Genomic DNA, 21,376 nt, shown 5'->3' with positions numbered 1-21,376 from the left:
ACCCCCGGGCGGGCGGGCGCCCTGTGCGTGCCGCCGGCTCCTTGGGGGCTGCCCTTCTGTGGCAGACCCAGGTATGACGACTGCTGGGCGGCTAAACCCAGGCCGGCGCCGGCTCGGCCCCCCGCTGCCCTTTCTCAAAGCCTGGGGACGCTGTCCTGCTCCTCTGACTGTCAGGGTGCCATCTGGGACCCGGGGACACTGCTGGGCTGCTCTGAAATGGGCGGCCGACGCCGCGGTGCTAGGGAGACGCCGCCAGGGTCCCCAGCGCCCCACGTGCAGCCCCAGCCCCACCCAGACACCAGCCAGTGTCCCAGCACCCGACACCCGGAGTCAGGGTGGGGGGGGAGCCTCCGAGGCCAGTGACAGCAGAGGACTCGGGTGAGCGAGCGTCCCTCCGCCCCGGCCAGAGGAGATGTAGGCTTGGGTGGCCGCCACCAGCCACCAGACACCCACCAGGCTGGCGCCGGTTGCCGGGGAGCACAGAAGCACCGGGGACAGCACCCCCACCCGAGCCCCCCGGCCGGGCGCTGCAGTCAGGAGCGGGTGCAGGTGTGGGCCTCCCCTGCCGCCCACCTGACCCCAGCCCCTGGGCTCCGCACCCGCCCCACCCCAACCCGCCAGCAGGTGCGGCCGCTCCGCCCCACACACGGTGGGAACCCGAGGCCCAGGAAGGCAGTATTCTATTATCAGCGATCGCTGTTAATCTCGTCCCCCTGGTCACTGACACTTTCAGGGGTATAGACATACGTGGAAAGACGCAGTGTATGTGACGGAGGTCCAGTGCTATCCAAGCTTTCAGGCATCCACTGGGGGTCTTGGAATGTAGCCCCCAAAATAACGGGGGGCTACTGTTATCTTTCCTAGCTCCCCGAATTTTTCGAAACGAAATTCACGTAACATAAAATTAACCACTGCCAAGTGAACAGGCCCGTGGCACCTGGTACATTCACGACGCGTGCAGCCGTCACCACTGGCTAGGCCCAAAACCGCTGCCCCACCCCGAAAAGCAGCAGCTGCCCGGCAGCCTCGGGATTTATCCTCGGAGCAGCGGGAAGCAAAGGGACCGTGTGGGGCCAGAGGCCGGCTGGCGGGTCTCGCTGTCCCTGTGATGGGACCCCTCATCGGGGCTGTGACGTGGGGAACACAGCAGGGACGAGGACGGATTCAGGGGCTGGGCAGAGGCTGCCATGGCGCCCAAGCCGGATGGTGACGAGGTGCGGGCCTGCCACGGTGCCCGCTCTGCCCTTCCAGTTCCTTCCGTCACTACCAACGACACAGAGACGGAGGGTCTCCGGGGTCCCCATCCCCCACGGCACAGTGTTAGCAATGTCATCGTCACGACTGCAGAGAGCCCTGGCCCAGAGTCACGGCACGTGATCACTGCTGCTGACCCTGTCGGTTTTGGGGTGCCGTTGGGGCGGGGGGCCTCCACCACGGCAGGGTCCCCACACGCCCCATCACCTCAGAAACGCACACGGATGTTTTTAGCCGTCCCGTGACCCTCCATAAGAGCCCCCTCCCCACACGACCGTCAAATGACCGGCCACGAACACACCTGCCAGACCAGACCCCACCTCACCCCAGCTGCTTCTCCCAACGGCACCGTCACACGCCGTCACACGCCGCCAGCGCCGAGGCTCGGATCCCACTTCTCCCTCGGATCCCACTTCTCCCGGCCCGCTTACTCGTCTCGGTGGGAGCCGGCTCCTCCCCCGCCTCCCCTTCCCACCGCGACAGGGGCTGTAAATCCCGAGTAAACCGAGTCCGTGTTAAGGAGGAATTTCAGTATATGCTGTGAATATCGCCAGGCTTGTCGAGATGCTGTGTGGCCCTGGGCAAGTTAGCTAACCTCTCTGAGCCTTAGCAGCTGGCCTCCAACCCGGGGGAAATGGCGCTAGCCGCTGGCTCACGGGACAGCGAGAGGCTCGGATGAGCTAACCCGGCACGAGCCGGGCGGTCGGAAGGGCGCAGAACGCACACGCGCCCCAGCCGACCCCTCCGGCCACGGCTTGCAGCAAGGGACTGGCGGAGGGGAAACCCCGCGCCCTCCTCGGGGGCAGGTGGCGCAGCGACGCGGCTTTCGTCTCCAAGGAGGTGAGCCGCCTGCTAAGGTCCACGTTCCGGGGTCGAAGGCGCCGCCTAATCCCCGTGGGGTCTCTGCTGAGCCAGCTCCTCGGGCCAGAGGGACGGCAACTGACCCCGCCGCACAGGGCCAGGCACGGAGCCCCCGCCCCCCCCACGGGAGACCCCCACCCACACGGCCAGGCACGGAGCCCCCGCCCCCCCACACGGGAGACCCCCACCCACGCGGCCAGGCACGGAGCCCCCCACCCCCCTGCACACGGAAACCCCCACCCACGCGGCCAGACACGGAGCCCCCGCCCCCCACACACGGAGACCCCCACCCACGCGGCCAGGCACGGAGCCCCCCGCCCCCGCACAGGAGACCCCCACCCACTCAGCCAAGCACGGAGCCCCCCACCCCCCTGCACACGGAAACCCCCACCCACGCGGCCAGACACGGAGCCCCCCACCCCACACGCAGCCGGCTGCCGGGACCCGAGGATGGACCCGAGGACAGGCCTGTGCACACACCGTAGCCTCGCCTAGCCCCCAGGAGGCCGGGAGGCAAGTGCTGCTACAAACTGCATCCTCCAGATGGGGAAACTGAGGCCCAGAAAAGCAACGGCCAGCCCAAAGATGACAGAGCGAGATCACTCGCAGCCCTCAGGATGACACTTACCCTACTTCACAGAAGGAGAAACTGAGGCAGGAAGGGGCCTCACGTTCCCACCATGTCCCATTACCAAGGCAGGGCCCAGCAGGTAAGGCAAACCTCGGTAAGTACACAGCAGGTACTTAATGAAGGAATCTGAGCGAGCAACATCTCCGCGGCGGGCACAGGCTCCTTTGTGGGGGCCGGGGAGCGACTGTGCCCCGGCAGAGTCCGGGCATTCCGAGGGGCATGGGGGCTGCTGGCACTGCCCGGCCCCCGCCCCCCTCGGCACAGCCCCAGCACAGAGGACGGCCAGCCCCTCCCGTGCGGGCGGCGCGGGCCCAGCGGCCCTGCCGTCCTTGCTGTAAGCTCTCGGGCAGCCGTTGGGCGCCTGCTGTGTGCACGGCCTCCTCGCGGGACTCCTTCGAGGAGACAAGGTCACGGGGCTCAGGGAGGCCGAGATCCTGCCCCACACCCCACAGCTAATGGGCGCAGAGGCAGGACTCGAACCCAGCCCCCCCCCACTCGAAGCCCCGCCCCAGCCGCCCCGTCCTTGAGGACGCCACCCCCGGGTCTAGAGTGGGAGCCCCAGGATGTCAGTCTCGCCCCCGCCCCCCAGGTCGCTGTGGGGGGGGGGTCCCATCGCCCCTTCCGTCAGAATCCACACCCGCGGGAGGGGCTGGCGTCCGGCCGGGCGCGGAAGGGTGCAGCGTGCCCGCGCCGTTTATGCGCAAGCTTTTCACTGCTTCATCTTCCAACTTACAGAGAACACGTTTGTTCTGCTTCTAAACATCAAAAAAAAAATCCTGTTTGTAAGGCCACTGCCAAACCGCATGCCCGGCCTGGCCCCGGGGCGGCCCCCACCGGGGAGGACTTGGCAGGGGGAGGATGGAGAGAGGGCCACCAGGGGCGCCCCCACGGGGAGGACCTGGCAGGAGGAGGATGGAGAGAGGGCCACCCGGGGGGCCCCCACCGGGGAGGACCTGGTAGGGGGAGGATGGAGAGGGGGCCACCTGGGGCACCCCCACCAGGGAGGACCTGGCAGGGGGAGGATGGAGAGAGGGCCACCCGGGGCGGCCCCACAGGGAGGACCTGGCAGGGGGAGGATGGAGAGAGAGCCACCGAGGGTGACCCCACCGGGGAGGACCTGGTAGGGGGAGGATGGAGAGGGGGCCACCTGGGGCACCCCCACCGGGGAGGACCTGGCAGGGGGAGGATGGAGAGAGGGCCACCCGGGGGGCCCCCACCGGGGAGGACCTGGTAGGGGGAGGATGGAGAGGGGGCCACCTGGGGCACCCCCACCAGGGAGGACCTGGCAGGGGGAGGATGGAGAGAGGGCCACCCGGGGCGCCCCCACCGGGGAGGACCTGGTAGGGGGAGGATGGAGAGAGGGCCACCCGGGGCACCCCCACCGGGGAGGACCTGGTAGGGGGAGGATGGAGAGGGGGCCACCTGGGGCACCCCCACCGGGGAGGACCTGGCAGGGGGAGGATAGAGAGAGGGCCACCCGGGGCGGCCCCACGGGAAGGACCTGGCAAGGGGAGGACGGAGAGGGGGCCACCGGGGGGTGACCCCCACCGGGGAGGACCTGGCAGGGGGAGGATGGAGAGAGGGCCACCCGGGCGGCCCCACGGGGAGGACCTGGCAGGGGGAGGATGGAGAGATGGCCACCGGGGGTGACCCCCACCGGGGAGGACCTGGCAGGGGGAGGACAGAGAGGGGGCCACCGGGGTGACCCCCACCGGGGAGGACCTGGCAGGGGGAGGATGGAAAGAGGGCCACCAGGGGCGGCCCCACGGGGAGGACCTGGCAGGGGGAGGATGGAGAGAGGGCCACCCGGGGCACCCCCACCGGGGAGGACATGGCAGGGGGAGGATGGAGAGAGGGCTACCCGGGGCGGCCCCACGGGGAGGACCTGGCAGGGGGAGGATGGAGAGAGGGCCACCGGGGGTGACCCCCACCGGGGAGGACCTGGCAGGGAGAGGATGGAAAGGGGGCCACCGGGGCGGGAGCCGCAGGCCGGGGATTCCACCCCCGAGGCACGTGGCCACCTGGGGGTGCTCCCGCTAGGCCCACGGCGGCCTCGTCCTGCAGCAACCACGGGCGCCAACCCAGGTGGCCGTCTCCTGTCTCCTGTCTCCCAGGACCACGGCCACCACGCGCCGCGTATGCCATGACAACATACTACAGAGGCTAAAATCAGCCAGCTGGATCTGACGGCTCCTAAGCACGTCGGAAAACCACGACGATGAAGGTGAGACTCGTCCGGCTGATGACACGGTTCCAAGATCAACGTGCATTACCCTCTAATTCCCCAAGAAAAAGACCCTAGAAGGTAGGTGCTGTTTGGCCCCCATTTTGCATGCAGGGAAACTGAGGCAGGGAGCCTTGTAAGAACAACACAGCTGGTAAGAGGCGGGGCAGGGAGCCTAGGCCACCGGCCGCTGCCCAGAACCACCAGGTCTGCTGCCGGCCGGGCCAGCGAGAGGGAACTACCGGGCTGGATTATCTCGAAAGCCGTCCACACTCCCGCACTTTCCTCCCGCAACGCTGGCCGGTTCCGGCGGCTTCTACCAGCCGTTGGCGCGGCACACACGGGACACGTGTCCACACGCGTCTCGCCAGCTCCACGCCGAGGCAGGCCCCAGGCCGAGCAGGGCGGCCCACAGGGGCCATACAAACGTGGGTTGGAAAAGCCCACGCCCCCCGGTGAGAGGTGGTGGCCTCCAGGGAGGGGACTCAAGTGACCTGAATGTCACCTACAAATTTTTTTTTTAAATAAAAGGCAGCCACCTTACCTTGCAGCCCCAGCCCGGCCTCCTGGACCGAGGCTGGCGGGTGCAATCCTCCTCTCCCCGCTCCCCTGGCCGCCTCGTCGTCCCCCACATGGCCCACGACAGGCCGGCAGTCCCCAGGCCCGTCCTCTGGAGCCTCCCCAGGCAGGCGAGGGGACCCGTCCCCACCTGAGGACCCAGGTGCACCTAATCGCCGGCCTGGGGTCCTGGGCACGGCCCGGAGGCAATGGGAGGGAGGCCGGGCCACCTTCTTCCTCTTTTCAGCAACGCACGCCCCGCTGTTCTCCAGATCGGGAACACCTGCCCCTGGGCACCCCACCTGGGAGACCCGCCCAGGAGGACCAGGTGTGGCTTGTCACAGGACATGCTGGGGACACTTGTTTCTCCAAGCATCCGCTGGGACCAGGTACTCCAACTGGATTTAAAGGAATTAAAAGAAGAGAAAGAAAAAAGGAAACGCCCCGTCTCACGTCTCCTTCCCCCACCCGGAAGCGCCCGCACGGCCACCCCTCTGCTCCGGCCATTCCTTTGCATTTTGTTTCCCCGGCACGGCCCTTGACAGTCTGCACGTCCTCCCTTCTCTGCGTCCGTCAGCCACAGCCCCCGGTTAAGGCCGGTGGTCACCTAACTCCCAAGTCACCAGCCGCGGGGAGGGCACAGCCACATCCTGTGACCCCGTCCTGGCTGCAGGTGCACCGGGGCCACGGGCTCGGCCAAGGCTTCCCCGCCGGCTGTGACGAAGGCCCAGGAATTTGGTGGCTCAAAATCCGTCACCTCACCGCTCCCGACGTCTGAAATCTGCAAAGCTGGGTCTGACCGGGCCACGTGGAGGCGCTGGCGGGGCCCGTCCCTTCCCAAGGCTCCAGGGGAGACTCAGTTCCTCACGCTCCCGGTCTCTAGGGGCCACCTGCACTCCCCGGCACACGGCCCCGGCCCCACCCTCAAGCCAGCAGCAGCCTCCTCCCGCCTCTCAGCCTCCGCCCTCCTGCCTCCGGCTCAGAAGGCCCCTGTGACTGCGAGGCCCGGATAATCCGGGATCATCTCCCAGCTCAAGGGCAGCTGATTAGCAGCCTTAATGCCATCTGCAACCTCAATTCCCCTCTGCGCAGTGACATAACATCGTCACAGCTGCGGGGGGGGGGGACGTCTGGGAGGGGGTGTCATTCTCCTAACCACGGCTCCGAAACCAAAAATCTCCGGGCCTCCAGGGAACTCCCAAGGCTCCGCCCCACAGACAGGGAACTCCAACAGGCAATTAGGGGGGTTCATGTGACACTCCCTACCCCACGGCCTGAGCAAGCACCCTCAGCACTGTCACCTCTCCGGTGGCTACATGTCCCCAGGGGCTCGGACTCCAGCCTTTGACCATAATGTGGGCCGGGCGCGGTGCTCACGCCTGCAACCCCAGCACTCTGGGAGGCTGAGATGGGAGGATCGCTCGAGCTCAGGAGTTCCAGACCAGCCTGAGCAGGGCGAGACCGCGTCTCTACTAAAAGTAGACACGGGGCCGCCGTGGCTAACACCTGTAGCCCCAGCTACTCGGGAGGCTGAGGCAGGAGGATCGCTTGAGCCCACGACTTGGAGGCTGCAGTGGGCTACGATGACACCACAACTCCCCAACCTGGGCAACAGACGGAGACTCTGTTTCTCCCCAAAAAGCCACGTGAGGCAGGCAGAGCCCTGTGGCCGGCCACTAGAGACCTTCCTCTCTAGGTGAGCGACGGGCCACTCCCCAGTCGATACCCTCCAGCCACGTTTTTCTGGCCGGTCGCGGTCGCCCGATCGCACGTCCCGGGCTCCGGCGAGACGCACGGGCACGCGGAGACACCTGCGGGCCCTAGGCTCCCCGCGCGTCCTGGGCCCAGAGCGGCGCTGGCACCGCCGGCCCGAACTCCCGCGAAGCCTGCGGGCGGCGGGAGCGAGGACCACCGACCCGCAGCAGGACTCGCGGCGGGAGGACATCCAGGGGCCAGGCACGCCGGCCTCCCTGCGCCAGAACGGGCGGGCGGGCGGGCGGGGGCAGGCCCCGGAGACCGTGCTCCAGGACCCCACCCGGGACCCAGGGCCCCCGCAGTCCGGGCAGGGACGGGCCAGTCCCGCCCCGCGGCACGACAGCGGCACAGACACGACAGCGGCACCGACACGACAGCGGCACCGACACGACAGCGGCACCGACACGACAGCGGCACCGCGACAGCCGCTGCACCACGCTTGCGACGCGGAGGCCGCGGTGAAACGCTCCCGCGCTCCAAGCCCGGCTGCGCCCCTCCCCCAGGGCCTGGGGGGCCACCTCACAGGCCCCAGGGAGGTCATGCGAACCCCACAGCAGCCCAGCAGTGGGGCGGGTCTCCAGCGCCTGGCCCCCCCAGTCCCGCCCCCAGCCCCACCCCCAGCCCCACCCCCCAGTCCCGCCCCCCAGTCCCGCCCCAGCCCCGCCCCCCAGCCCCACCCCCCCAGTCCCACCCCCAGCCCCACCCCCAGTCCCGCCCCCACAGTCCCGCCCCTACAGTCCCCCCAGGCAGCCCGCCTCCCCACTGTCCCGCCCCCACAGTCCCGGCCCCCCCCACAGTCCCGGCCCCCCCCACAGTCCCGGCCCCGCCCACAGACCCCCCAGGCAGCCCGCCTCCCCACGCTCCTCCGCCCAACTGGGCATCCAGACAGGGACGCCTCCTCCAGGAAGCCCCCCCCAGTCCCACCACGCCCCCCTCAACGCAACCCCGCTGGCTCCAAGGCACAACCGCACGCGTCTCACGGTCACTCCGCACGCCTGGACCTGGGCGGGTGGGGGCAGCGGGCCTCGCACAGAGAGGGCCTCGAGGCCCTGAAGGCCGCACAGCACACCTGGGCCCACGTCTCCGCCCGGCGTCCCCGGGGCGCAGGGCTCTAGGAGGCCGGCAGAGGGGCGGCGCGGCCCAGGTGCCAGGAGACGGCTTCCTGCGCTGCGGCTGCTATTTATAGCCGATCAGCCAAGGCAGCGACAGCTTCCTGCGCGGCAGGGCCAGGGGCCGCGATGCCCGGGCTGGGCACACGGTGGACCCGGGACCGTCCCTGCCCGTGACAGCCGCCAGCCAAGCTGTGTGTCCTGAACCAGCGGCAGTGCCGCCCTGTGCCTCAGTTTCCCCCTGTGTAAGCAGGGAGAAGCAGTTCCGCACACTGAGTTGTGAGGCCGGAGCGCGCTAGCACAGCTTGTCACTTGGCCCGCCAGCCCGGCCCCTCTGGAACACCCTGCCCTCCCGGCCCAGGCGGGGACGACACCAGGGTGGGCGGCCCGCACCGGGACCCCCGCAGAAGCTGCTCCATCGAGCCCCATGCGTGCACAGCCTCCAACATCCCGGAGCCCGGCTCGCCACGTCCCGCCCAAGCCCCCGGGGGCCATGACCGCACCCAGGGCGCTGTGCACGCCGGCGTCCTCGTCACGGCGCCCCGGAGCGTCCACCCTACCCGGCAGAGAACGCAGCCCCATTCCACAGATGCACAAACTGAGGCGAGGGTGACAGAGCAACTCTGCCCAGCACAGGCAGAGGGGTCCCCCGCCCTGGTCTCCCGGGTTAATGGGGCTCCCCTCGCGCCAGATGGCAGACGCGCCCCACGGGCCCTGGAAGCCCCAGAAAGCAGCCGGGGAGCCGGGCTGGGCCCCACGGAGCCTGTTCCCGGGGCAGGGAGGTGTCGGAGGCCACCCACCCGCGGGAACCCCGGCTGGACGCCCCCACCCAGCCAGCCCCTGGGGTCACCCAGCTGCGACGCCCCGACCTTCCTCCAGAAAACGGCAACGGCAACATGGACACAGCAAACTGCGAGTGACAAGCCGTCTGCGCGTCACAGCGCCGGGCAACGCACTCCCGCAGGGACGGCCTCACTCCCCGCCAACGACCCCAAGACAGGACTCGGCCACGCCCATTCCATGGAGGTGTGCAGGCCGAAGCGGCCAGGATGCGGCCCTCCTGCACCCCGCCACCCCGGCCACCCGGTCACCCCGGCCACCCGCCCCCCCCCAGAGCTCAGGGCCAGCGAGGGACGGCCGTGGCCACCCACGGAGGGACCTGGGAGGTCCTGGGGAGCAGGAGGGGCCACAGCCGAGGGCAAAGGTGTCGGCCACGCGGACGGACGGACGGACGGAGGGACCTGAGACCGAGACAGGGCACGGGCGCCAGGCCAGGCCGCGCAGCCAGAGCCCAGCAGTGAGCACCTGCTGTGTGCACCGCACTGCTCTGGAACCCGGGGCGCAGCAGGGGACCGAGACGGAAGCCCCGCCCTCGCGGAGTGCCCACCCGGCGGTGACACACAGCAGGACAAACACGAGGAGCCACAGCTTCTCAGAGGACGACAGGAGCCAGGACACGCCAATGGCGGAGGAGAGCGATGGGGCCGGGCGCGACTCCACGCAGGTGACTGGGGGCGGGCGGCAGGGAGGCGTCCCACAGGTTCCCGGGGAAGAGCGCCGGGCAGGGCAGGTGCAAAGGCCCTGTGGCGGGCGCGTCAGAGGGAACAGGCAGGGGCGGGGCGGCGGGCACAGAGATGGGCGGGAGTGGGCAGCGTGCGGGCGCACGGGCAGGGCAGGCTTGGGAGCGCGCTCAGACGGGAGGGTCTCGGCATCGGGTCTGGCTGCCCGTGGGGGGTGGGCGCTGGAGAGAGCAGCGAGCGTGACGACAGCCGTGTCGGTGTCCCAGCGCGGCTCCCACGAAGCGCCACACGCTGGGCTGTCCCACAACACGCGTGTACTTGCTCGCGGGGCCCAGAGCGCCACCACCGAGGTGCTGCGTTCCCCCCGGGGGCTCCGAGGCGGCCTCCGTCCCAGGCCTCCGTCCCGCCGGCCTCGGCTTGCGGCCCCATCCCTGCGGTGCCTGCTGGTGTCACCGGCCTTCCCGGTGTCCTGACGCCTGCGTGTCCCCCCGACGCTGGCTCGGGCCCGCTCAGCGCCGCGTGGCCTCGGCTCCACCAAGACCCTGTTCCAAGCACGGCCACGTTCCGGGGATCGGGCACAGGAACTGGGGGCGCGGACACCCTCCCGCCCGGCACAGCGGCCTGGGCCCGGCCACAGGGAGCAGCTGGGGACACGGGAAAACGGCTGAGAACGCGCCAGGCAGATGGCCGGGGGGCAGGTCCCTGTGGGCCCCCCAACTTCTCCCGCTCACCCCCATTTAACTGGCCATAGGGGTCACCGGAGCCACCACGGCACGCAATCCCCCCAAAACCTGACCCCCAGGAGGGGCCCCCGACTCCTGCTGGGCTCCGGGGAGCCACGCCCCCGCTGGCCCCCACGCGGTGGCGCTGGCCCGGCCCCTCCCCCCCCAGGCTCCTGAGGCGGCCCCACATGCGGGGCTGGTGCCAGGGAGGTTGCCATGGTCACCGAGACACCGCAGCGGGCAGGCCGCGACGCTCCCAGAAGGTCTCGGCGGGCGGCAGAGTTCAGCCCGAGAACAGAGGGCCCCCGGGGCACCCCCTTCCTGCAGGGCCCGCCGCAGCCCCTTGGGGCTGGCCTGACACCTGTGACTCAGGGCACCCCGGAGAGGCCGGTGCCCAGGGGCTGGTTTTGCACAGGCTAGACCTGAGGCCCCAGGGCCACCTGAGCAGTGGCATCCACCTGCCCGGCCGGGTCAACTGCGCGGTCTGAGGCCAGGGCGGGCGGGGGAGGGCGGGGACACAGCCGGACCCTCCGGTCCCTCTGCTTCGCCCCTGCCTGCAGGGCCGCATGGCGTTCACGCATCACCCGTCTCGCTGCCGGGTAAACTGAGGAGCTTTGCACGGAGGCTCTGTCACTTGTCCAGGGTCAGGCTGCTCAGACCCAGGGCTCCCTCGGGCTCCAGGCGTGAGCTACAGCACGACCACGGGCCACGGAAAACCAGGCCACGCTGGGAGAGAGAGCGGCCGCCGGGAGCCACACGCACGCAGGGGCCAGTAGCAGCCAGTCCCCGGCCTCACGTGGCTCCACCTCCCACGCCGCCCGCTGGCTCACTTCCCCCCACTTTCTTCCCAGACTCCAAGCGGCGTCCGTCCCGAGGCCAGCAGGAGGGAGCAGCACATCTGACAGCGCAGTGACAAGCCCAGGCTGCAACGGGGCGGGCACGCCCGCAGTGCTGCCACCAAAACAACCCGAGGTCTCTGGGCACTGGCACGGTGGGCCTCCGCCTCCGGGGCGGTCACCCAGGCCCCGGTAGGGACCCCTTTCTCCACCCGAGTCACTCACTGTCACCTGCCCAAGTCAGACTCAAGATGGGCGTCCACGAACCCTGCCCAGCTCTCCCCCAGAGCCTGACTGGGTTGACCCTCCAAGGGGCCAGGCCTTGGTCTCCTCCCATGGAACGTCCCGCAGAGGAGCCCCCACGCGCGCCACGCCGTGCACTGAGGGGAACGAGCATGGAAACACCTTGCAAGGAATCTTCCATTGCTCTGCTCCTGCCCCACTCCATCCTGCCCCTCAAGAGCTGAGACAACCCTCAGGAATGCACACGATAAGATAAAAATCGCAGAGCAAGGTCAGGGCAAAGGGGAAAATCAGAGACAAATCCGAAAACAGGATGAAGTAGATAAAACCAAAACACAGAGCAGTGATTGCTTAAGGCAGGCTGCAGATTGGCTTCTGAGCTTCCTAGCAGCCACAGCAAAGAGGGAAACAAGACGGGTTATAAGCGACTTCAGGAAATTGTAGAAACTATATAGCACCGTATAGTAGGTGCTACCACTCTAAAGAAGGTATTATAGTCTTCTACACATCATTTAAGAGGCCAAACGCTGTGTCAGATGTCAGCCCGTCTTCCAGCTGTCCTGACCCCGTTCCCCTTTTCCTACTGCAATGCTGCAGCTGCCAATCATAACCACGGGCATTAACCTAGCTCCGCGGGAACAATGACCTGGGAAGGCAGGAGGGTGCTCAGGGCCCACTCGGTGCTACACCCCTCTCTGGGCCCCCAACAGTGAACCTCGGGAGGCCGCGCTGAGGTTAGGGAGAACGAGATGATGCGCTGGGACCCGCAAGCCGCCCCTGGGAGGGGCCGGAGAGTGAACGCTTGAGGCTCCGCCGGCCTCCCGGCCTCCCAGCCACCGTCGCCACCGCCCGACTCCGCCAACGCCTCAGCCCAAAAGCAGCCGCAGACGACGTGCAAATGAACGCGCGCGGCTGTGTGCCAATAAAACTTTATTTATGGACGCTGAAATCTGCATTTCATAGCGTTCCACATGTCATGAAATATCACTCTTCTTTTCATCTTTCTCAACCGTTAAACGTGGAAACCGTTCTCAGTGTGTGCGCCCCGTAGAAACAGGAGACGGGCCGGATTTGGCCCAAGGGCCTGAGTGCCAACCTCTGCTTTCCGTAAGTTCTAGAATCGTCTCCAGGCACGTCATAGCGTAGGGTGTGACTATGATGGTGAATGGAAGGTATGAATTACGGCGCGATACCCCTTGCGTGTTTGTTTTTTGGGTTTTTTTGGGGTTTTTTTGAGACAGAGTCTCGCTTTGTTGCCCAGGCTAGAGTGAGTGCCGTGACGTCAGCCTGGCTCACAGCAACCTCAATCTCCTGGGCTCAAGCGATCCTCCTGCCTCAGCCTCCCGAGTAGCTGGGACTACAGGCATGTGCCACCATGCCCGGCTAATTTTTTCTCTATATATTAGTTGGCCAATTAATTTCTTTCTATTTTAGTTTCGAACTCCTGAGGTGGCTACTCAAATTTAAGTGACTGAAAACTAAATAGCATGGCCCGTTCAGCGGCTCAGTGGCACGGGCCACATGTCAAGTGCCGCCGGCCTGCCAGCCGCTGCCGCTGGGACAGCGCCGCTGTGGACCACTCCGCGTCTCCGGGGCGAGCAGCCGCCTGCCCCAGGCCAGCCTCCGCGGCGGCCACGGAAACCCGGCCGGAAGGTCACTAATTCAATGAAGCGCGATTCGAACCCCAGTCTGACTCCAAAGGAGCGCTTTCTAGAACCTCCATGGCCCCTATTTCATGGGTTGAGGGGACGCTCAGCCTCCCCCTGGAGGACTCCCCTTTCCCCCCATTGGTCCCCCCCTCCAGGCTGCCCATGACCCCCGGGTGCCCGGCAGACACCAGCCACTGCGGGATTAAAGGCAGAAGGGAAGACCTCAGAAGCTGAGCACATCTGTGAATGGCCGACAGGAGAGGAGCCTGCCGTCTCGGGAGGGCAACAAGCCCAAGCCTGGGTGGGGCTCAGGAAAAGAAACTGGTCTGTCAGAGGACCCTTCCCAACTGGGCGGTGCCCAGGCAGCCCGTGGGTGAGGACTCGGGTTCAGGCAACTAATTCTATGGGGCCGTCTTCACTCCCCAGCGGCGGGAGCCAGGTGGGAACAGCAGCCCCTGACACGCATGGCCTCGTGTAACCCATCCCCATCTCACAGACGAGCAAACTGAGGCTGCCGCACGTGCCGCCCAGAGGCCAACAGCTGGAGGCTACAGAGCTGAGCAGCAAACCCGGCATGGCGCCTTCCTGGGGATGGCGGGTAAAGCTCTCCCAGACTGTCCCCAATGCTGGCTGGGACAGCTCTGCCCGGATCTGCGAACCGGAGGAGCCGCCCTCCAGCCCGAGCCCAGGCGGCAGCCCGGGCCTCAGCCTCCAGCCCGGGCCTCAGACTCCAGTCCGGGCCTCAGCCTCCCTCCGCTCCCAAACACAGCTGACGGCCGGCGATTCCAGCCCTGGGCTGGCTAGCCTCGCCTGGGGACCTGTGCCCCCGTCTGTGACCAGGAACAAGGCCGCCCCGCCTGCCGCAGGCCCTCCCTGGGCTCCCCGGGCCACGCTAGGCCGGGCACCCCAGGCCGCCGGGCCCATCGGGGCAGCTTTCTGGAGCACCGTGCTAAATAATTCAAAACCGTGTTTTCATTTCAAAACAAACACGGCAGTGTCGCCAAGGCGAATGCCAAATTCTCACGGATGTTTAAGATAAAATGAGACTTCAAAGAAACGCCGGGCACTAATCCCTCGCCCCGAGCCCCGGGGAGAACAAACTCTCAGTGTCCTGCCCCCTGGGACAAAGATCTGTAGGTGCTGCTCAAATAAGAAACAAAATGTCTTTATGCATAACCCTCTGTGCAGCTCTGTGCAGCAAAGCAAGTCTGCAGAAAATTCTCCCTGCACTAACTGAGGGTGAAGAACTCCGGGTCTTAATTGTTAAATCTCACGAGCAAGCTGTGTGACCTTGAGCAAGTCGCTTAACCTCTCTGAGCCTCAATTCCACCATCTATAAAATGGGGTAATAATAGCACCCACTCGTAGAGTGGTTAGGAAACAAGTCAATCTGTGTCAAGCACAGTGCGTGGCACACGGTGGGTGCTTCATGCGCACCGGGTGCAAGCACAACTGCATTACCCGCAGAATCTTCCAGCACAGAGAAGGGGGTTTCACTTGACAGGTTGTAAAGTTGGTTCCCCACCCCAAGTCTCCTCGAAGAATGTCCAGGTGACCTTTCCTGAGCATCGCTTCCCTGGGGGACTGCACACACCTGCCTAAGGGACACAGGTCTTCTAAGCCAGCACCTTCAGTCTGCACCCCCAGGCTCGGCCCCTCTGCGCCCCCTCCCCGGGCGCCCCAGGCAGGAATTGCCAGCAGCTCCTGCCAGCAGCTCCCAGTCTCAGAGGTGCCACCAGGGAAGCTGCTGTTTGGCGTTGGAGCCGTGAAAAGGAAACAGAAGGGAAAACACACAAGTGAAAGCTCCCAACCCCCCGTCGCCAGAGGCGGAAGGAAGGGGTGCAAGCCGGGCGCCCCTGTCTGCTGTGGCAGAGCGCACCCGGGAGCCCCCTCCAGTGGGGTCACCCGTGGGCGCCACCCACGCGCCATCTCAGAGAGAAGCACCAACTTCCCCACCCACGCGCCTCGGGTGGGGGCAGGGCGCCCCCTCTCAGCGGGGGGACCAGGCCCGGCATGGCGCCCCCGCACCCAGAGGAGCAAGGGGGGCGCCTGCCAAGGCGGCTGTCGCCTGCACAATGATCTGGCCCGCCAGGCTCAGGCCCCCTGCAGCTCCCCCCCCATCGGGGAGGGGGCGCAGCCCACCCGGCCTGGACCCCCCCCAGGTGGCGAGTGCCATTAACTGGGGGGACGGATCGTGCCAAATGCAGCCCCCCCCCGCAGCCCCCATGGCCGGGACCCCCCTCAGGTGGTGTGAGTGCCATTAACTGGGGGGACGGATTGTGCCAAATGCAGCCCCCCCCCGCAGCCCCCATGGCCGGGACCCCCCTCAGGTGGTGTGAGTGCCATTAACTGGGGGGATGGATTGTGCCAAACGCAGCCCCCCCGCAGCCCACCCGGCCAGGACCCCCCCCAGGTGGTGCCAGTGCCATTAACTGGGGGAGAGGGATTGTGCCAAACGCAGCCCCCACGCAGCCCCCACGGCTGGGACACCCCCCCCAGGTGGTGCCAGTGCCATTAACTGGGGGGACGGATCGTGCCAAACGCAGCCCCCACGCAGCCCACCCGGCCAGGACCCCCCCCCAGGTGGTGCCAGTGCCATTAACTGAGGGAGACGGATTGTGCCAAACGCAGCCCCCGCGCAGCCCCCACGGCCAGGACCCCCCCCAGGTGGCGCGAGTGCCATTAACTGGGGGGACGGATTGTGCCAAACGCAGCCCCCGCGGCCGGAGGGGGAGGGGAGGCGCGCAGCCCCAGGAGCGGCCCATCCCTCACCCGGCCTGACAGCCACATTACCATCCGCGCGGACCTATCGATAGTATCGATCCAGCCGGCCGCCCGGCAAACAGCTGGGGGAGGAGGCCGCCCGCGCCGCCCCCGCGTCTGGGCACCGGCCCGCAGACTCCCCGGACACCTGGCGGCGGCGGCGGTAAATTTCCAAGCAGGGACATGGCAGGCGGCGGCGGGGACGCCAGACAGGGACGGGGAGCCCCACCCCGCCCCCCACCCTGCGCTCCGCACTGCCAGACTCGGCCTTCGCGTCTGCTCAATGGGCTCACACCTGCCCCAGCAGCAGAGGGGAGCGGGAAGGACCCCCACACCCCACCCCCGCTTCACCAGACGCCCCCCACTGCCCCACCCCCAGGCAAAGGTCCCGCCCCAGCAGCAAAGGGGAGCAGGGAGAAGCACCCCCTCCACCAGCCCCCCACACTGCCCCCCCCAGGCAAAGGTAAGGCGGCCCCAGTTCACGAGGTCTCCAGGCCCCGGATTAAAGGCCAAGTGTTAGAACCCAGAAATAATAATAACACAGTAGTCATAGTAACACATGCAAGTAAGTTTACGCAGCGTCACAGGCAGTTCTCACCGCCGGGGACCGGGTCCTATTTTTACTCTCACTTTGCAGAGGAGAAGCCCGAGGCACAGAGAGGTCAAGCAATTTGCGCGGGGTCACGACGCCTGCAGAGTGGCAGAAGTCAGACAGCAAGGCGAGGGGCTGAGTCGCAGCAGGGCAGGCCAGGAAGGCCGCGCCACCCGGCGCCCCGGGCCGCCCCTCCGAAGGCTCGGCCCTCCGCGCCCCTCCCCGCGCAAGGCCACCCACGACGCGGGCGGCCGGTCGCTCTCCCTGCACGCCGGCCCCTCGCGTCACAGCAGCCGCAGGGACGCAGACCTGGCTCGGAAAGGGCACAGTCAAGGCCACGGATGGCACAGCCCCGCGTGCAAAGAACCCCCCCGCCCCGCCCACAGGGAACCTCTCCCTCCGCTCCCCTCCTCCCCCTCACACATCCTTCCTCCAAATCTGCAAAAAGGAAAAAAAATAATAATGATAATCATAATAAAACCAGTTCTCACCAACAGGGGGAAGGAGGAAGGGAGGAAGGGAGGAGGCTGAGCCGACGGAACAGATCCGCCCCCGCTGCCTGCTCCAGGCCCTCGGAGAGCAAGAGCGCGCGACGCGCGGCGGGAGGACACTCGCTTCCAAAAAACAAGCCTGCGATGCAAAAATAACGCCGGGCGCCCCACGCTAATTGGGCCCGGGCGACGGCGGCTCGCAGGTACAGCGTGACCCGCCCGCCTCGCCCTCCCTCCCCCGGGCTTTCGCCTGCAAGTGGCCGGGTGGGGAGGGCGCACCCCAAGGCTGCCCACACTCCCCGCAGCTCTCTGGGGAGGCTGCCCCCAACACCGGGGCCTGCAGCTCCCCAGTGCAGCCCGAGTGGGATCAGCTCCGAATTCCAACTTCCCAAACTAGTGGCATCCCAAGTGTCCACACGGCCCGGGGGAGGGACCAGGAGGCGGCCCAATGAGGCGTCACCAGTCGCGGGAGGCAGGTCCTGACACCAGGAACACCGGCCCCCAGGGGGAAACGAGGGGCACCTCTCTCCCCAGGGGACCCCGCCCAGCGCCCTCTGGCCCCTTGCCCAGGAGGGGCACCGCTAGCTCCCCCTCCCGGCTGGCGAGCCCCCCCCCTCCCGCGTGCGACCCTCCAGAACAGCCAGGCCAGGGAGCTGGGGGTGCCATCTCCAAGGGCTCCCCAAACCCAAACTGCCTGCCGGAAAATAAGGCGCAGTGCCCCCCCCAAGCCCGGGGCTGCACCGGAGAAGAAGGCGCGCATGGCGGCCGAGCCCCCAGAGCTGGCGCACAAGGGGGAGGCCAGCCCCACGCATTTCCAGGGCGCCCCCCCCACCGCAACGCCACTTCCCTCCTTCCCGCCCCCTCGCTGGGGAGCTGGAGTTCCCCTAAGTTCCCGGCGCCCCCGAGCACGCGGGCTGCAGCCGACCGGGCGCCCGGCTCCCCGCAGGCCACCCGAGAGCGCTAACTCCGGAGTGCAGGGGCCCGGCCAACTCCGCCGCGTGCGCCGCGCGGTCCTCCCTCGGCCCCCGGAAGCGCGCCCCGCGTCTCCCCCGGCCCTCCGCGGGCACCCTCGGCGCCAACTCACCTCGCGGAGGTGGCAGCGGCGGCGCCCCAGCTCTGGGCGCGCTCGGGCCGCCCGGGCGCTCAGGCGAGTGGCGGTGCCGATCGGGCTGGGGGCGCGCAGCAGGCCCGGCCTCCGGCGGGCCGCGATCCTCCCGCCGCCGCGTCCTAGGGCGCCGGGCCCAGGCCCCCGGCCGGCAACTTGGCGCGCATGGCGGGGCGCAGGGCGCGGGCGCACGGCTCGGGCGGGGCGCGGGCGGACGCGGGGCTCGGTGCGGCCCGGCCTGCCCGCGGCTCCGCGCTCCCCGGCGGCGGCGGCGGCGGCGGCGGCGGCGGCGGGAGGGGGAGGAGGGGGCGGGGCGCGAGCCGGGAGGCGGGGGCTCGGCCTCCCCGCTCCCCGCTCCCGCCCGCGCCGGCGCGCCCCGGCCCGGCCCCCTCCGGCTCCTTAAAGGGCCCGCGCCGCCTCCCCAGGCCTGCGCGTTCCCGCGCGCGTGCACAAGCCACCCCGCGCGCGCGCGCACACACACACACTTGGGCGCGACGCCGAGTTTCTTCTCGGCAGCTCCGGGAGGAGGAAGGAGGGGCAAAGCGCCTCCCCACCCTGCCCCTGCCCCTTCTCCCGCGGGGTCGGGCCTCCTCCCGGTTCCCGCCCCGGACGCCTCCGTGGAATCGCGTTGCAGCTATTAAATCATAACTCCCGAGCGGCCGGCGGGTGGGGAGGGGCGCACGGGGAGGGCCACGCCAGGGCCTTTGGGGACACATCCAGATGGGCAGGGACACGCGCGGCGAGCAGTCGGCGGGCTGCGGCAGACAGGGGGTGCAGGACTGTCGCCGGCGGAACGCGCACACCCCGGGCCTCGCCAGGCAGCAGACCGGCCCGGGCGAACGCACTACGCAACTCTCAGCCACCGCGGACCCGAGCGGAGCCTGGGACGGAGACCCAAACAGGAGACCACACGCAGATAAACACGGGGTGGGACGCACGCTGGAACGTCCGCTTCTGGAGGGCAGAGATTTCTGGCTCTCCGTTCACTCCCCCGGCCCAGTAGGGACTCTAGTGTGTCGCCGAGTGAACTCGCACTCGGGGGCATTCAGGGACAGTGCAGCAAGCCTGTGGCCCCCACACAGGGACACATGCAGGGGCGCGCCCACGGGAGCCACGCACGCCCGGCCTGCGCGGGCACGCGGGCACAGGCAAGCGCACGTGTGCTCGTGCCCGTGCACACGCGGACACCCGCTGCTCCGACAGGAACCCGGCCCGCTGGCTGCCCCCACCCCCCTGTGTCCTCAGCCACCCCCACCCCGTCCAAGCTTGCCAGCTCGAACCTGGGGAGACCCCTTCCCACAGCAGAGGGCATGGGAGCCCCCCTTCTTTCCCCTAAGATGTTGGAGAGTTTGTATTTTTTTTTTTCAGTTCAACTTTCCTTTTTTGGAGTGACGTCTCAGCAGATTCAGTTCTGCCATCTGCCAACATCTGAGAACCCCCAGGGAGAGCGGGCGGCTGCGGCGGGGAGGCGGCCCTGCGGTTTCCAGGGCCCCGTGCCTGCCTGGGCGCTGGGGGTGCCTGCCCCCCTGCAGCGGGGTCCCTCTCCGCCCCTCGGGCTTTTCGTTTGTGGGGTTTTTTTTGGCGGGGGCGGTGCATATATGGGGCTGACAAAATCTGGAAAAAGGGAAGTGCGTGCGGAGGGGAGCAGTTTGCAGTTTGGAGCAGCAGGGGTCATAGGTCGGTGTCCCCGCCCTCCTCGTTCTGGCCTCGCCGGGCCCGCAGCCCTGTCCAGCCAGGCCATGGGAAGGAAGACGCGTGCAGAAAGCCAGGCCTGCAGGAGGAAGGCCGCGTTCCGGGCCTGGGGGAGGGGGAAGGGCGCCCCTCAGCGGCCCCACCCTGCCCGGCAGCCCACCTAAGTCACCTGGGAACACTCAGAATTTGCATTGCAGTGAGATTCGGCTCTGGGAGTTGGTGCTGGCGATGCCCATTTGGGGTGTCCTCAGGGGTTCCTGGTGCCTCCCAAGGGCTCCCCTCGGGCACCTGAGGGCGGCAGGAAGGCAGGAGGCTGTCAGCTTTGCAATGTCCCAGGCGTCACCTGGAAACTCCTCTCAGGGAACCAAATGTCCACTCAAGTGCCAATGTCCTCTGAGTGCGGGGAGTCCTGGCTCTGAAACCTCCCAGCCCCCCACGGACTGGGCCCCCGGTCCCCCACCGACTCCCCCCAGCCCCCAATGAATTGGCTCTTCCTGAGCTCCCCATGGACTGGCGCCCCAGCCCCCCAGGGACTCCCCCCGCCCCCCATGGACTGGGCCTGGGCCCCCACGGACTCCCCCAGCCCCCCACAGACTAATGCCTCCCCCTGAGCCCCCCATGAACTCCCTCAGCCAGCCCCCCACGGACTCCCCCAGCCCCCCACGGACTACTGCCTCCCCCTGAGCCCCCCATGGACTCCCCCAGCCAGCCCCCCACGGACTCCCCAGCCAACCCCCCACGGACTCCCCCAGCCAGCCCCCCACGGACTCCCCAGCCAACCCCCCACGGACTCCCCCAGCCCCCCCACGCACTGGCACTGCAGCTGCGGCATTGTTTCCCACTGAGCTCCGTGTGGCAGCCCCAGGGACGGATCCAGGGGCAACTAATTGCAACAGCAGCTTTGAAAAACTGCCAAAGAACACTCCGCCCCCAACAGCCTCTGGGGGGGGCCCCCCAGCCCCCTGGATTGGGGCTTAGCAATAGTACTAGCTAAGAGCTTCCCAGACTGCTCAACTGCCTTTGTGAGGGAAAGACTTCCCACATACCCGTTTTACAGGAGGGGAGACTGAGGCTGAGTTAGGGAAGTCACTCAAGGACATTGCGGAGCATACTGTAAGTGGCCTGGGTGAGACTGGGACTGGGCGGGTGCATGTCACACACACGGAGGAGGCTCTGCCCCAGGGGCACCAAATTCCACCCTTGGGCTTTGTCTCCACTGTCCCCCTTCCAGTCATTCAGCCCGTCCTTCCTAAACGCTGGCCAGCCCGCCAGGCTTCTCCCTGCCGCAGGACCTTGGCACTTGCTCCGCCCGCTGCCTGAGCCGGCAACCTTCTATCTTCCGGTCCCAGCTCCGTGTCTCCTCCTTAGGGA

General features: G+C 67.8%; 1 protein-coding gene across 1 annotated transcript in view; it reads right to left on the bottom strand.

Moving 5' to 3' along the window:
• Positions 1 to 18,546, bottom strand: part of NCOR2 (nuclear receptor corepressor 2) — a 170,758-nt gene extending 152,212 nt beyond the window's left edge. Inside the window, exon 1 of the mRNA XM_075996444.1 lies at positions 18,293 to 18,546. The gene's annotated coding sequence lies outside the window, so the exon portion shown is untranslated. The remainder of the gene's footprint in view (positions 1 to 18,292) is intronic.
• Positions 18,547 to 21,376: the final 2,830 nt, after the last annotated feature.

This window comes from Microcebus murinus, chromosome 22 (genome assembly GCF_040939455.1).
Source record: "Microcebus murinus isolate Inina chromosome 22, M.murinus_Inina_mat1.0, whole genome shotgun sequence".
NCBI lineage: Eukaryota > Metazoa > Chordata > Mammalia > Primates > Cheirogaleidae > Microcebus > Microcebus murinus.
Note: the sequence above shows the minus strand (reverse complement) of the source record. Positions and strands in the feature narration are given on the sequence as shown.